This window comes from Grampus griseus (genome assembly GCF_964374135.1).
Source record: "Grampus griseus genome assembly, chromosome: 17".
In the NCBI taxonomy this organism is placed as follows: domain Eukaryota; kingdom Metazoa; phylum Chordata; class Mammalia; order Artiodactyla; family Delphinidae; genus Grampus; species Grampus griseus.
Genome location: NC_139011.1, coordinates 6,239,895 through 6,253,206, shown reverse-complemented (window position 1 = coordinate 6,253,206; position 13,312 = coordinate 6,239,895). Strand labels below are relative to the sequence as shown.

Below are 13,312 nucleotides of genomic sequence, written 5' to 3'. Positions count from 1 at the left end.
GGCCCGTTTAATTGTTGCTGGCTAGCTGGGCATTTTCTGGTAGGAAATCAAATAGGAGATGGCCAGATGCTTTGGCAAAGGGTGACTGGTAGACTTCTCAATTAAAATAAATCACCGTGATTGAGTCATCGAGCAGAGGATTTGATGACAGCAAAAAGGAACGTGCTGATGTGTTTTGAAAGGCTGGTGTCTCCTTGCGTGCAGCGTGAGGAATGACATGACTTGGGGCCAGTCCCCCGATGGGCTCCCGAAATCCCTGGAAACACGCCGTCGCCATCCTCAAGCAGGGCTTGGACGTAGGGCTTGTCCTCAAGCATGGACACAGTATTGTTCATTGGACTGCTGACGAGACAGCCAGTTTGATTATGGTTTGGCAGGCGCTAGGTCTCTGAAATAATTTGAAACCTGCCCCAATCATGACTGAATATCAAGTCATAAAACGGAAGAGCTGGCAAGGCAATCATCCCAACCCCTTCATTTCACAGATGAACAAACTGAGGCTCACGGGAGCCCAGGCAGAGCAGGGAGTCGGGGTGAGCTGACCCACGTTGGGGTTTCCGTCTGTCCACTTGCTGGTCCTGTGGCCTTGGCCGTGTCCTTCTGTGGTCCTGGACCCCTGTATCCTCATGTGTAAAATGGTAAAGACCTACCTCCTTCACAGAGTTAAGGAAACCAGAAACACTAGCTTTAAAGTCCTGAGCAGAGGGCCTGGCCTGGAGGAAGAACGTGATACACGGCAGTGAAAGCAACTCGCCCAGGGACACATGCACAGCTTGGCAATGGCCCAACCAGGGCTTGTGTTGGAGTCTTCGACTCACTACCTCTGTTAGCCTCACAAAGTAAAAGATTGAGATGGCCTGGGGGGAGCGCATGGGGGAGGGCTGTGTCTGCGGGAAGGGAGGTCCTCAGAAAATCATCGGCTGTTGGGCTGGGGCTGCTCCCTCCAGGTCTTCATCTGACGCACTCAGAAAAATGACTCACTAATCCAGTGTCTCAGCCCTCTTGTCTCTCCGCTGATTCTGACCCTTTCCTGGACTTGCTTCTTAGGTCGGTGATGACTTTAAGCTAAAAGAGTCCAACGCTGATGGTGGAACTGTAGGCTTTAACTGATCAATAGGCTCGTACTCCTGAGGACTTCGCCCTGTGTCTGTATCCACGAAGGAGGCCACTCTTGCCCCTGTGGTTCTTGTGAATCTTCTGGATCCTCTAACACTCTGTTTCAATAAACCCAATAAGTCACTCATTTAGCCATATATTCAGTTTATTGAGTTAGTAAATATTAAGGTCTACAAGATTCTATACAAGCTATAGCCCTAAGAGAGGAAGAAGTATGAAATGCATCACTCCAGTTCAGTTGGATAGCTCTATGATAGAGAGAGCTCAGGCCTCTAGGGCCACATGGAGGCTTCGCCCACGGCCCAGGGGTCTCAGAGGAGGAATTACAAAAGAGGTAAGAAGAGTGGAGACTCAAAAGAGGGAGTTTCCAAGCGGCCCGGGGGGGATGGAAATGACATTCCAGATGGTGTCAGGTGCCTGTGCCAAGGAAGTGAGGTTGGAACTTGCATGGTATGATTGGGAATTTTAAGTCCTTTCATGAGAATGGTATGTATAATATGCAGGAGTTTCAGTTACTGAATCATGAGAATTCCAGAGGCTGGCAAGGTGCGCTAGGCTGTGAATGATGCTCTTGGAATTGTTCATTGTGGCAGCCCTAAGGCAATGTCATGAAGACCTGCATGCCAAGGAATATGGGGTTTTTCCTGATGGCAAAGGGCAGTGAGATGTATTACAATATGGAGGTTAAGAACATGGCCTTGGGCACTGTGCTACTAGGGCTTGTAGCCTCATTCCGCCACTGTGTGTTTTTGGACACGTTGCTTAACCACTCTGTCTTGATTTCCTCATCTGCATGGGAATGCTGAAAGTATCCACGTCATAGTGTGGCTGGGAGAATGTAATGAGTTAAATTACATAAAACATTTAGAATCGTGCTTTTAACCTAGTGTGGCCGTATTATCATCATTCATGGGTTCTTAGAAGGAAAAAAAGTTAGGCAGATGGTCTCCTCGACAAGTGACTCTTATAATAATGAGGAAGATGGTTTTGAAAAGGATAGGAAAGGAAGCAGGGAGAACATTAATAAGTAGTCACAGGTATCCAGGGGAGAGAAAACGAAGATCTAAAGTTTGACAGAGGCCGTAGGAATGGAGGAGAGGAAGGTATCACTTGATGACAACCTCATTAACTGGGTGTCAGGCTACACCATTACCTCATTAATTGAGGTATTGTATTAGTTTGGCTTCTCCAGGGAAACAGAATCAATAGAATCAATGGGGGGAGGGGAGAGAGAGAGGAAGAGAGAGACAAAGAGACAGAAAAAGAGAGAGACAAAGGAACTGGCCAATATGATTATGGAGGCTTCTCTCTGCTTGACTAGGTGACCTGACATTAAGGGAAATATTCGTTAACTGAGATGTTCAGAATGCTCACTGTTGAGGTGAATTCAGATATTTACTTACATCTTTATAGCATGAGAACATGTCTGAGACGCACAGCGCTCTAATTAATCAGTGCTCAGCAGGGCAAAGTTGAAAGAGACATGACTCTCCTCATAGGGTAACCATGACCCAATCCCACAAAGTCTTTCAGTCTTATTTTTCTCAGTGTGGAAAGTTAGAAGGTTGGGCCAAATGTTACGTAAGATCTTTCCTGACTTGCCTAATTTTAAAAATCTGCGTCTAAAAAAATACAGTGTGATTTCTGTAGTTCGGCTTTATTTCATCTGTGCACTGTGTCATTTACCTTCCTCTGTTCTTGGCAGGAGGATTAGAGCTAGTACTGCCAAAGAGCCAAGCGCATTCCCTGGGGATGGGATTTGGCAGGAGCAGATGCGACAGTGAGCAGGTGGATCCCTAGCCATGAGGGAGAAAGACGAGAAGAGATTCGGAATTGTCATAAATGAACAATGCCATAGCAAAGGGGTTGGATGATGCCTTTTCATGGGCCCTGGGGCTCTTGGTAGGCATTCCCTAGGACTTGGAATTCGTTTCAGAGAAGCACAAAGTGCGGAGGGAAGGGGCTGGGGGCACATCTGCAGTTGCAAAGACATTACAAACAATGATTTACTGAGGACCTACTATTGCCAAGAGCTGACCTTGGCTGAAACGGTAGAAGGTCGTGTGAGAAACACCATCTGAATTAGACCTGCTACCATCCTTTAAAGGACCTTATGGCAGAGTCAACCAAGAAGTGAACAAATATGGAGCAGAGGGAATCAATGCTAAGGATAGGATATGTTTTAGAACACTCTAAACTCTGGGTTCCAAATTGGAATAAAAAATCACAGCTCTTGTGTGGCTCTTTAAAAATCTCCTGTCACTCCTGTGCTTAGTATTAATGTCCTGCACAGCCCAGACCTGTGTGAAAATAGGTTAACTTTATTTGCCACTGAATAGATTTTCATAGTAAGAAGGGAACTTTTACTCCTCTTCCCCAAAGAGGAAACTATTGAATATGAACAATTCAAGACTGAAGCAGAAGTAACTTAACTGATGAGCAAATCTGGGGAAAAAATACTGAACTTGTCCAACTCAGTCTCTTCTCTCCCCTCTTTAAAATCTGTCTGTCTAGACAAAGGGTGAATTTTCTATTCATCCATGGAGCAAACTCATCTGAGTAGATGTTAGGGAGTAGGGTGGTCTTTTAGTCAGGACGGGCCAGGGCATGCTGCAGTAACAAATGGCCCCAAAGCTTCAGTGGCTTACAAGTACCAAGATACTTGTCCGTCATGAGTCAGCTGTGTCTCTGTTCCACAAGGTCTTCGCTTCTGGTCCCAGGCTTAGGGAGAGCCTCTTTCTGGACAACTGTTGGCTGCTATGGACTGAATTCTGTTCCTTCCAAATTCATATACTAAAGCCCTAAGCCCCAGTGTAGTGGTATTTGGGAGATAATTAGGTTTAGATGAGGTCATGTGGGTGGGGCCCTCATGATGAAATTAGTGCCCTTATAAGAAGATACACCAGAGAGCTTGTTCTCTCTCTTTTTCTCTGCCATGTGTGGACACAAGGAGAAAGTGGCACTTTGCAAGCCAGGAAGAGAGGTCTCAACAGAACTCTACCATGCTGGCACCTTGATCTTGGACCTCCAGCCTCTAGAAGTGTGAGAAAACACATTTCTGTTGTGAAGTCACCTAGTCTATGGTATTTTGTGATGGCAGCCCAAGTAGCCTAATACTCTGGTCTTGAGGCAGCTCCCCTTTTACATTAGAACTCCTACTTATTACAAGTTATACTTGTTACTTCTGCTTACATTTTCATTACTCCCAAAAGTCATATGGCCAAGCCTGAGGTCTATAGATATATAGATATCAGAGCATTAGGACTGAGTCAGGAAAACTATGTTTGAGTCCTGGCTCTACCACCTTCTAAAAGGACTTCAGGCATTGAAGGACAGAATTTTTAAAATGCAAAGAACCAGTAATAGCTGAGGAACTGTTCCTTACTCTATGCTTCCATGTCCGTTATCTCATTTAATTTCTGCAAGTACCCATATGGACATACATTCTCAGGATGCTGGACCTGGGAAAGAATCCTGACTCTGCAGATAGGTTAGGCCCTTTCATTAACCACTGACACAGTACACCGTTTATCAGCAAGTCACTTCCACTCTCCAGCCTCATGATTCTTGCCTATAAAATACTCCTATTAAAACACTGCCCTACATTCCCTGCTGGTATTTGCAGATAAGACTGGGAAAGTACGGGGACTCTGGAATCAGAGTCTGTTGAATCTCAGCTTCCCCACTTACTCCCTGTCCCACATCAACCAAGTGATTTAACTTCTCTGATGTCTTAGTTTCCTCATTGGTAAAACAAGGATAATATTAATCCCTAAGGCAGAAGGTTATCATAAGATGTAAAGGAGTTGATTAACGTAAAGTTCTTACTACAGGGCCAAGCACAGAGTAACTGTGCCACAATATTGCCTCCTATTATTATTATTATTACTATTAAATTAAATGACCAGTACTAATATTATTACTATCATCACTATTATAGCATGTGTAATAGACTTTATTAGCTACCAAGCAGCAAGAACGGAGGTTTCTGAGCTGTCTTTGGTTCAAGGAGCCATGCTCAACACACTGAAATTGGCCCAAAAGATGTGTGGAGGGCACAGTGGTTGAGAGTCCGCCTGCCGATGCAGGGGACACAGGTTCGTGCCTCGCCGGGAAGATCCCACGTTCCGCGGAGCGGCTGGGCCCGTTAGCCATGGCCGTTGAGCCTGCGCATCCGGAGCCTGTGCTCCACAACGGGAGAGGCCACAACAGTGAGAGGCCCGCGTGCCGCCAAAAAAAAAAAAAAAAATGTGTGGAAGCTGAATATAGTAATCATTTGACAAATGCTTCCAGAAACAATGCTAGATTGGGATCAGGAAGGCTGGACTTCTTATCCCCTTGCTCTGCCACTGATTTTCTGGGAGACAGTGACAGTGACCTCCTTGCTTGGGGTCCCATCTAGACCGGGCATGTCTCCTCTCCTCCTTACACAGCAGGGGATTCATGGTCTAAGGGCTCTTGCAGGGATTAAATGAGACAGCAGAACAGGTGCTTAATAAATGCTAGTTCCTTCCTCCGTACTAGGTGTATGCACAGAGCATTTTTTTGTAAACTGAGAAAGCCCCAGATGAGATGAATCCAAGAGTCTCTTTCTCATATAATATGCTTGGCTTCTCGAGAAATCATCATGCTCAGGCAGCCGAGGCAGCTGTGGTTTTCTGAATAGCTGGAAATTTGGCCATGGAGGCCATAGCAGGACAGATGGGATAAGGGAGCTGTGAATTAACAAAGGCATGAATGACCTATTCAACTGGGAGGGCTTTCGGCAGTGGAAGATCTGGGCTCACTTGTTAACTTCGCCTGATTCTCCAGTTCCTGTTAGGGGTCTTTGTAGGCCAACCGGAATACCCAGGGCCTGAATAACAACCATGGGCATTTTTCAAGTTCGTCGACAAAGATGAATGAAACGGTGTTACTGTCATGGCCACAAGAATGCCCTGTGTTCTTGTGGGATTTAGAGATCATCCAGTCCAAATGCTCAGAACAAAAAAACACCAAAACCAAAACCAAAACATAACCATGACACCTGAAAGGACCTGTGACTCGCTTCGGTCACCCTGTACCTTTACTCTTTTTCTTCTACAAGTTGCTGAGCACGGGCTACATCCCAGGTTTGGGGCTGGGCCCTACTGATGAGAAGATGAGCAGAAACACTCTTTGCTCCTCTGCAGCTGCCAGAAACGAACAAGTAAAACCGGTGATTACAAGTACGTTTAATTATCTTTAAATGTCTTCTGCCCTGCACTGCCTCCTGTGAGCCACCTCTTTCCTTCCTCAGTGATTTGGGTGAGGACCAGGCTTCTGGGTAATGTCATCGGTCTCCAGTCTTGCTTACTAATTTCCTTGCTGCCCCCGGAAGCTGACCTGTAGGGATTAGATCAGATAACACGTAGTGGGTTCAGCCAGTGGGAAGCCCAGTAGGACATGGGAGGAATGAAAGTCGAGTCACGGTATATCTTCATTCTCGCTGGAGGTTCACTCCTCACTCAGGCTGTATCTCTAGAAGGAAGGCCAAGGGGTCCTTTTCCATTAGACTTTCTCCTTCTGGATGTTGATAATCCTTCCTTTCCCTAACCCTTGCAGGCCAGTGGGTGGTTACAAGCCCAGAGCAATGCACTGCCCTTGTGGTCTGCCCATGTCTTGTCTTCACCTCTGTAAATAGACCTGTTATTAAACTCCCCTAAAATTCTCCTAATTTGAATGTGTCCTGTGTTACCTGCGGGACCCTCAGGAATACAATGTGGGAAAAGCATGATGAAGTGTTTGGGACGTTGTGTGATGGTGGGAAAGAAACAGAGAAGAGAAGGAAACAAGGAAACTAGCGTAAAACACAGTTGAAGAGAATAAGTTAGGCAGTCGCATGGAAGGATTATATAATTAGCATGATTGCCAGGACCACAAGCACTTCGGTTTTCCCTCCTCCCTCCCTCAGGCACTTTTCAGGTCAGAGTTTCATTCTAGAGCTGCGAGAAGAAGCAGTTGGGGATGGTCTCCTAGGTGGTAACCCCTCAGCCCTGGGAGTTTGGAGATGGGGGTATGAAGGGCTAAACCAGAGGCCGGTCAGCCTGCACGTCTCTCCTTCAACTCCTCACCCCAGCAGGTCTGGGGCGATTACCTTGTTTTCCTGCAGTCTCTTACCTGTATCCTTTGAGGGGGGCATCTTTAAGAATTCAGTTTTCTGGATCTTAGAGAGGTAACGCTGCGCATATACTGGGTAGTATGCATCACTGAGTGGTGTCTGGGGCAGAATCCTATAATCAAACCCATTTATATTCTGCAGTGAAACATGGGAGTTTTCAGGGGAAGTCAGATTAGTAAGCAATGGGTTCAAATTCTAAACAGGGAGCCCAACTGGTCCCCTAGGACAGGAGATGGCGCCTAACCTTAGAGGCTGAGCCAGAAGGGCAGGGTGGAGCTGAATGGCCCCCAAGTCCAAGACCCACACTCTTCAGACACGCCTGCCTCTGGCCGCAGGCTGTTGATGCACTTCCCGGTGCTGTCTTGAGATTTGGAGACTCAAGTCTTAGGGTGGGACCTGTTGGTGTTGGTGACTGGTTGGCTCCCCAAGACTGCAGAAAGCATTTCAGATTTCCCTAACGGGTATGCATGATCTGTAATGAGCTTAGTTTCTGATAAATCCCTGTCTACCCCATATATCCCTCAGTTTTAAAGGTGTAGAAAATATCTCACGGTGGGTTGTGAAGAACCTAGCACTGGCCAGACACATAGTAGGTGCTCCGTAAACAATTCCTTGTCTTTCCTTCCCTCCTTCCCCTGTAGGTGTCCTAGGGAATTAAATTTAGTATAACTATCTCATCTGCCTGGCAGGCTCCCTTTCTTTCTTCCCGGGAAATTGCCTGCCGCCTGGCATGTATTTACTTCCATCTGGGATTTTAAAATTCAGCTGAATAACAATTATCGTGAGGAAGACACTGGCTGGAAGAAACTGTAGGAGAAATCATGGCTGTGGTTCCACTCGTCCACCTGAGCTGCTCGAGAAGATGAGAAGGTAGAGAAATAAAGCATCTCTATTTTCGGAAAGGTACACACAGAGGAAGAAAAATAAAGTGGTGTGCGGGCTATCTATAGTAAATTTCAATTTGAGAGAGGTGCTGACCTGTAGCCGGCTAATATAATGGAAAAATTTGTTGTGCTGAATCTGGAGAAAGAAGAGGCCCAGAAAAGTTGTAACTGGGTGGACAGGGGGTGGGGTGCTGTTCCAAGGGGGCAGAGGTCGCTGTCACTCGGCAGCAGAACGGAATGAGTGACTGGATTTGGAAGTGGGAGCATACAACATTTTCACTGCAGATCCACGGTGTCAGTGGGTCGGGCCACCAGTGGCAGGATGGAGTCACAAAGCATAAAGGGAAAGGCAGGAGGCCTAGACTGGAATATGGCATTGTGGTTAGGAGTCAGACAGACCCCATTAAAACTCCAAGTCTCTTCCTCTCTGGATGACCCTGAACCAAGTTTCTTACATCTCTGAACCACAATTTTCTCAGCTGAAAAAAAATATTGAATAATATTCTAAAGTCTGCCTTGCAGAATTAGTTTGAGGTTCAAAGTGATAAAGCAGGTAAAATAGCCTATTTTCCTGGAGCATTAAAAAGACTCAAGAGATTGCTCATTTTAGAGTTCACTTATCCGGGGAGCCTGGACTCTGCAGAAAGAAGGAGAGAATAGGAGTAAGGTGCCAATTATGGTGACTGAGGTGTGTGTTAAGAAACAGCCTCTCTTGGGGAGGACCTTCAAGATGGCAGAGGAGTAAGACGTGGAGATCACTTTCCTCCCCACAAATACATCAAAAATACATCGACATGTGGAACAACTCCTACAGAACACCTACTGAACGCTGGCAGAAGACCTCAGACATCCCAAAAGGCAAGAAACTCCCTGCATACCTGGCCATGTGGCTGACAGGGTCTTGGTGCTCTGGCCAGGTGTCAGGCCTGAGCCTCTGAGGTGGAGAGCCGAGATCAGGACATTGGTGCACCAGAGACCTCCTGGCCCTTAGTAATATCAGTTGGTGAGAGCTCTCCTAGAGATCTCCATCTTAACACTAAGACCCAGCTCCACTCAACGACCAGCAAGCTCTAGTGCTGGACACCCCAGGCCAAACAACTAGCAAGACAGGAACACAACCCCACCCATTAGCAGAGAGGCTGCGTAAAATCATAATAAGTTCACAGACACCCCAAAAGACACCACTGGATGCGGTCCTACCCACCAGAAAGACAAGATCCAGCCTCATCCATCAGAACACAGGCACCAGTCCCTTCCACCAGGAAGCCTAAACAAGCCACTGAACTAACATTTGCCACTGGGGGCAGACGCCAAAAACAGTGGGAACTACGAACCTGCAGGCTGCGAAAAGGAGACCACAAACAGTAAGTTAAGCAAAATGAGAAGACAGAGAAATACACAGCAGATGAAAGAGCAAGGTAAAAACCCACCAGACCAAACAAATGAATAGGAAATAGGCAGTCTACCTGAAAAAGAATTCAGAGTAAAGATAGTAAAGATGTTCCAAAATCTTGGAAATAGAAGGACGAAAATACGAGAAATGTTTAACGAGGACCTAGAAGAACTAAAGAGCAAACGAACAATGATGAACAACACAATAAATGAAATGAAAAATTCTCTAGAAGGAATCAATAGCAGAATAACTGAGGCAGAAGAAAGGATAAGTGACCTGGAAAATAAAATAGTGGAAATAACTACCGTAGAGCAGAATAAGAAAAAACAATGAAAAGAATGGAGGACAGTCTCAGAGACCTCTGGGACAACATTAAATGCACCAACATTCGAATTATAGGGGTCCCAGAAGAAGAAGAGAAAAAGGGACTGAGAAAATATTTGAAGAGATCATAGTTGAAAACTTCCCTAATATGGGAAAGGAAATAGTCAAGTCCAGGAAGTGCAGACAGTCCCATACAGGATAAATCCAAGGAGAAGTATGCCAAGACACATATTAATCAAACTATCAAAAGTCAAATACAAAGAAAAAATATTAAAAGCAGCCAGGGAAAAACAACAAATAGCATACAAGGGAATCCCCGTAAGGTGAACAGCTAATCTTTCAGCAGAAATTCTACAAGCCAGAAGGCTGTGACAGGACATATTTAAAGTGATGAAAGGGAAAAACATACAACCAAGATGACTCTACCCAGCAAGGATCTCATTCAGATTTGACAGAGAACTTAAAACCTTTACAGACAAGCAAAAGCTAAGAGAATTCAGCACCACCACACCAGCTTTACAACAAATGCTAAAGGAACTTCTTTAGGAAGGAAACACAAGAGAAGGAAAAGACCTACGATAAGAAACCCAAAACAGTTAAGAAAATGGTAATAGGAGCATACCTATTGATAATTACCTTAAATGTAAATGGATTAAATGCTCCAACCAAAAGACATAGACCGGCTGAATGGATACAAAAACAAGACCCATATATATGCTGCTTACAAGAGACCCCCTTTAGACCTAGGGACACGTACAGACTGAAAGTGAGGGGATGGACAACGATATTCCATGCTAATGGAAATCAAAAGAAAGCTGGAGTAGCAATTCTCATATCAGACAGAATAGACTTTAAAATAAAGACTATTACAAGAGACAAAGAAGGACACTACATAATGATCAAGGGATCAATCCAAGAAGAAGATATAACAATTGTAAATATTTATGCACCCAACATACGAGGACCTCAATACATAAGGCAAATGCTAACAGCCATAAAAGCGGAAATCGACAGTAACACAATCAAAGTAGGGGACTTTAGCACCCCACTTTCACCAATGGACAGATTATCCAAAATGAAAATAAATAAGGAAACACAAGCTTTAAATGACACATTAAACAACATGGACTTAATTGATATTTAAAGGACATTCCATCCAAAAACAACAGAATACACTTTCTTCTCAAGTGCTCATGGAACATTCTCCAGGATAGATCATATCTTGAGTCACAAATCAAGCCTTGGTAAATTTAAGAAAATTGAAATCATATCAAGAATCTTTTCTGACCACAACACTGTAAGACTAGATCTCAATTACAGGAAAAAAAAACTGTAAAAAATACAAACACATGGAGGCTAAACAATACACTACTAAATAACCAAGAGATCACTGAAGAAATTAAAGAGGAAATCAAAAAACACCTAGAAACAAATGACAATGAAAACACAACAACCCCAAACTATGGGATGTAGCAAAAGGAGTTCTAAGAGGGAAGTTTATAGCAACACAATCCTACCTCAAGAAACAAGAAACATCTCAAATAAACAACGTAACCTTGCACCTAAAGCAATTAGAGAAAGAAGAACCAAAAACCCCCAAAGTTAGCAGAAGGAAAGAAATCATAAAGATCAGGTCAGAAATAATTGAAAAAGAAATGGAGGAAACAATAGCAAACTTCAATAAAACTAAAAGCTGGTGCATTGTGAAGATAAACAGAGTTGATAAACCATTAGCCAGACTCATCAAGAAAAAAAGGGAGAAGACTCAGATCAATAGAATTAGAAATGGAAAAGGAGAAGTAACAACTGACACTGCAGAAATACAAAGGATCATGAGAGATTACTGCAAGCAACTCTGTGCCAATAAAATGGACAACCTGGAAGAAACGGACAAATTCTTAGAAAAGCACAACCTTCTGAGACTGAACCAGGAAGAAATAGAAAATATAAACAGACTAATCACAAGCACTGAAATTGAGACTGGGATTAAAAATCTTCCAACAAACAAAAGCCCAGGACCAAATGGCTTCCCAGGCGAATTCTATCAAACATTTAGAGAAGAGTTAACACCTAGCCTTCTCAAACTCTTCCAAAAGATAGCAGAGTGAGGAACACTCCCAAACTCATTCTATGAAGCCACCACCACCCTGATACCAAAACCACACAAAGATGCCACAAAAAAAGAAAACTACAGGCCAATATCACTGATGAACATAGATGTAGAAATCCACAACAAAATACAAGCAAACAGAATCCAACAGCACAGTAAAAGGATCATACACCATGATCAAGTGGGGTTTATCCCAGAAATGCAAGGATTCTTCAATATACACAAAGCAATCAGTGTGATACACCATATTAACAAATTGAAGAATAAACACCATTTATTAATCTCAATAGACACAGAAAAAGCTTTCGACAAAATTCAACACCCATTTATGATAAAATCCCTCCAGAAAGTAGGAATACAGGGAACTTACCTCAACATAATAAACACCATATATGACAAACCCACAGCCAACATCATTCTCAATGGTGACAAACTTAAACCATTTCCACTAAGATCAGGAACAAGACAAAGTTGCCCACTCTCCTCACCACTCTTATTCAACATAGTTTTGGATGTTTTAGTCATAGCAATCAGAGAAGAAAAAGAAATAAAAGGAATCCAAATTGGAAAAGAAGAAGTAAAGCGGTCACTGTTTGCAGATGACATGATCCTATACATAGAGAATCCTAAAGATGCTACCAGAAAACTACTAGAGCTAATCAATGAATTTGGTAAAGTAGCAGGATACAAAATTAATGCACAGAAATCTCTTGCATTCCTATACACTAACGATGAAATCTGAAAGAGAACTTAAGGAAACGCTTCCATTTACCATTGCAACAAAAAGAATAAAATACCTAGGAATAAACCTACCTAAGGAGACAAAAGACCTATATGTAGAAAACTATAAGACACTGATGAAAAAAATTAAAGATGATACAAACAAATGGAGAGATATACCATGTTCTTGGGTTGGAAAAATCAACATTGTGAAAATTACTCTACTACCCAAAGCAATCTACAGATTCAATGCAATGCCTATCAAACTACGAATGGCATTTTTCACAGAACTAGAACAAAAAAATTCACAATTTGTATGGAAACACAAAAGACCCCAAATAGCCAAAGTAATCTTGAGAAAGAAAAATGGAGCTGGAGGAATCAGGCTCCCTGACTTCAGACTATACTACAAAGCTACAGTCATCAAGACAGTATGGTTCTGGCACAAAAACAGAAATAGAGATCAATGGAACAGGATAGAAAGCACAGAGATAAACCCATGCACATATGGTCACCTTATCTTTTATAAAGGAGGCAAGAATATGCAATGGAGAAAAGACAGTCTCTTCGATAAGTGGTGCTGGGAAAACTGGGCAGCTACATGTAAAAGAATGAAATTAGAGCAC

General features: G+C 43.5%; 1 pseudogene across 1 annotated transcript in view; it reads left to right on the top strand.

Moving 5' to 3' along the window:
* Window positions 1–239: 239 nt before the first annotated feature.
* The window catches only part of LOC309835700 (eukaryotic translation initiation factor 3 subunit D-like), a 28,200-nt pseudogene continuing 15,127 nt past the window's right edge, over window positions 240–13,312 (top strand). The window contains exon 1 of the transcript in view: window positions 240–296. The product of the transcript in view is annotated as a eukaryotic translation initiation factor 3 subunit D-like (transcript). The remainder of the gene's footprint in view (window positions 297–13,312) is intronic.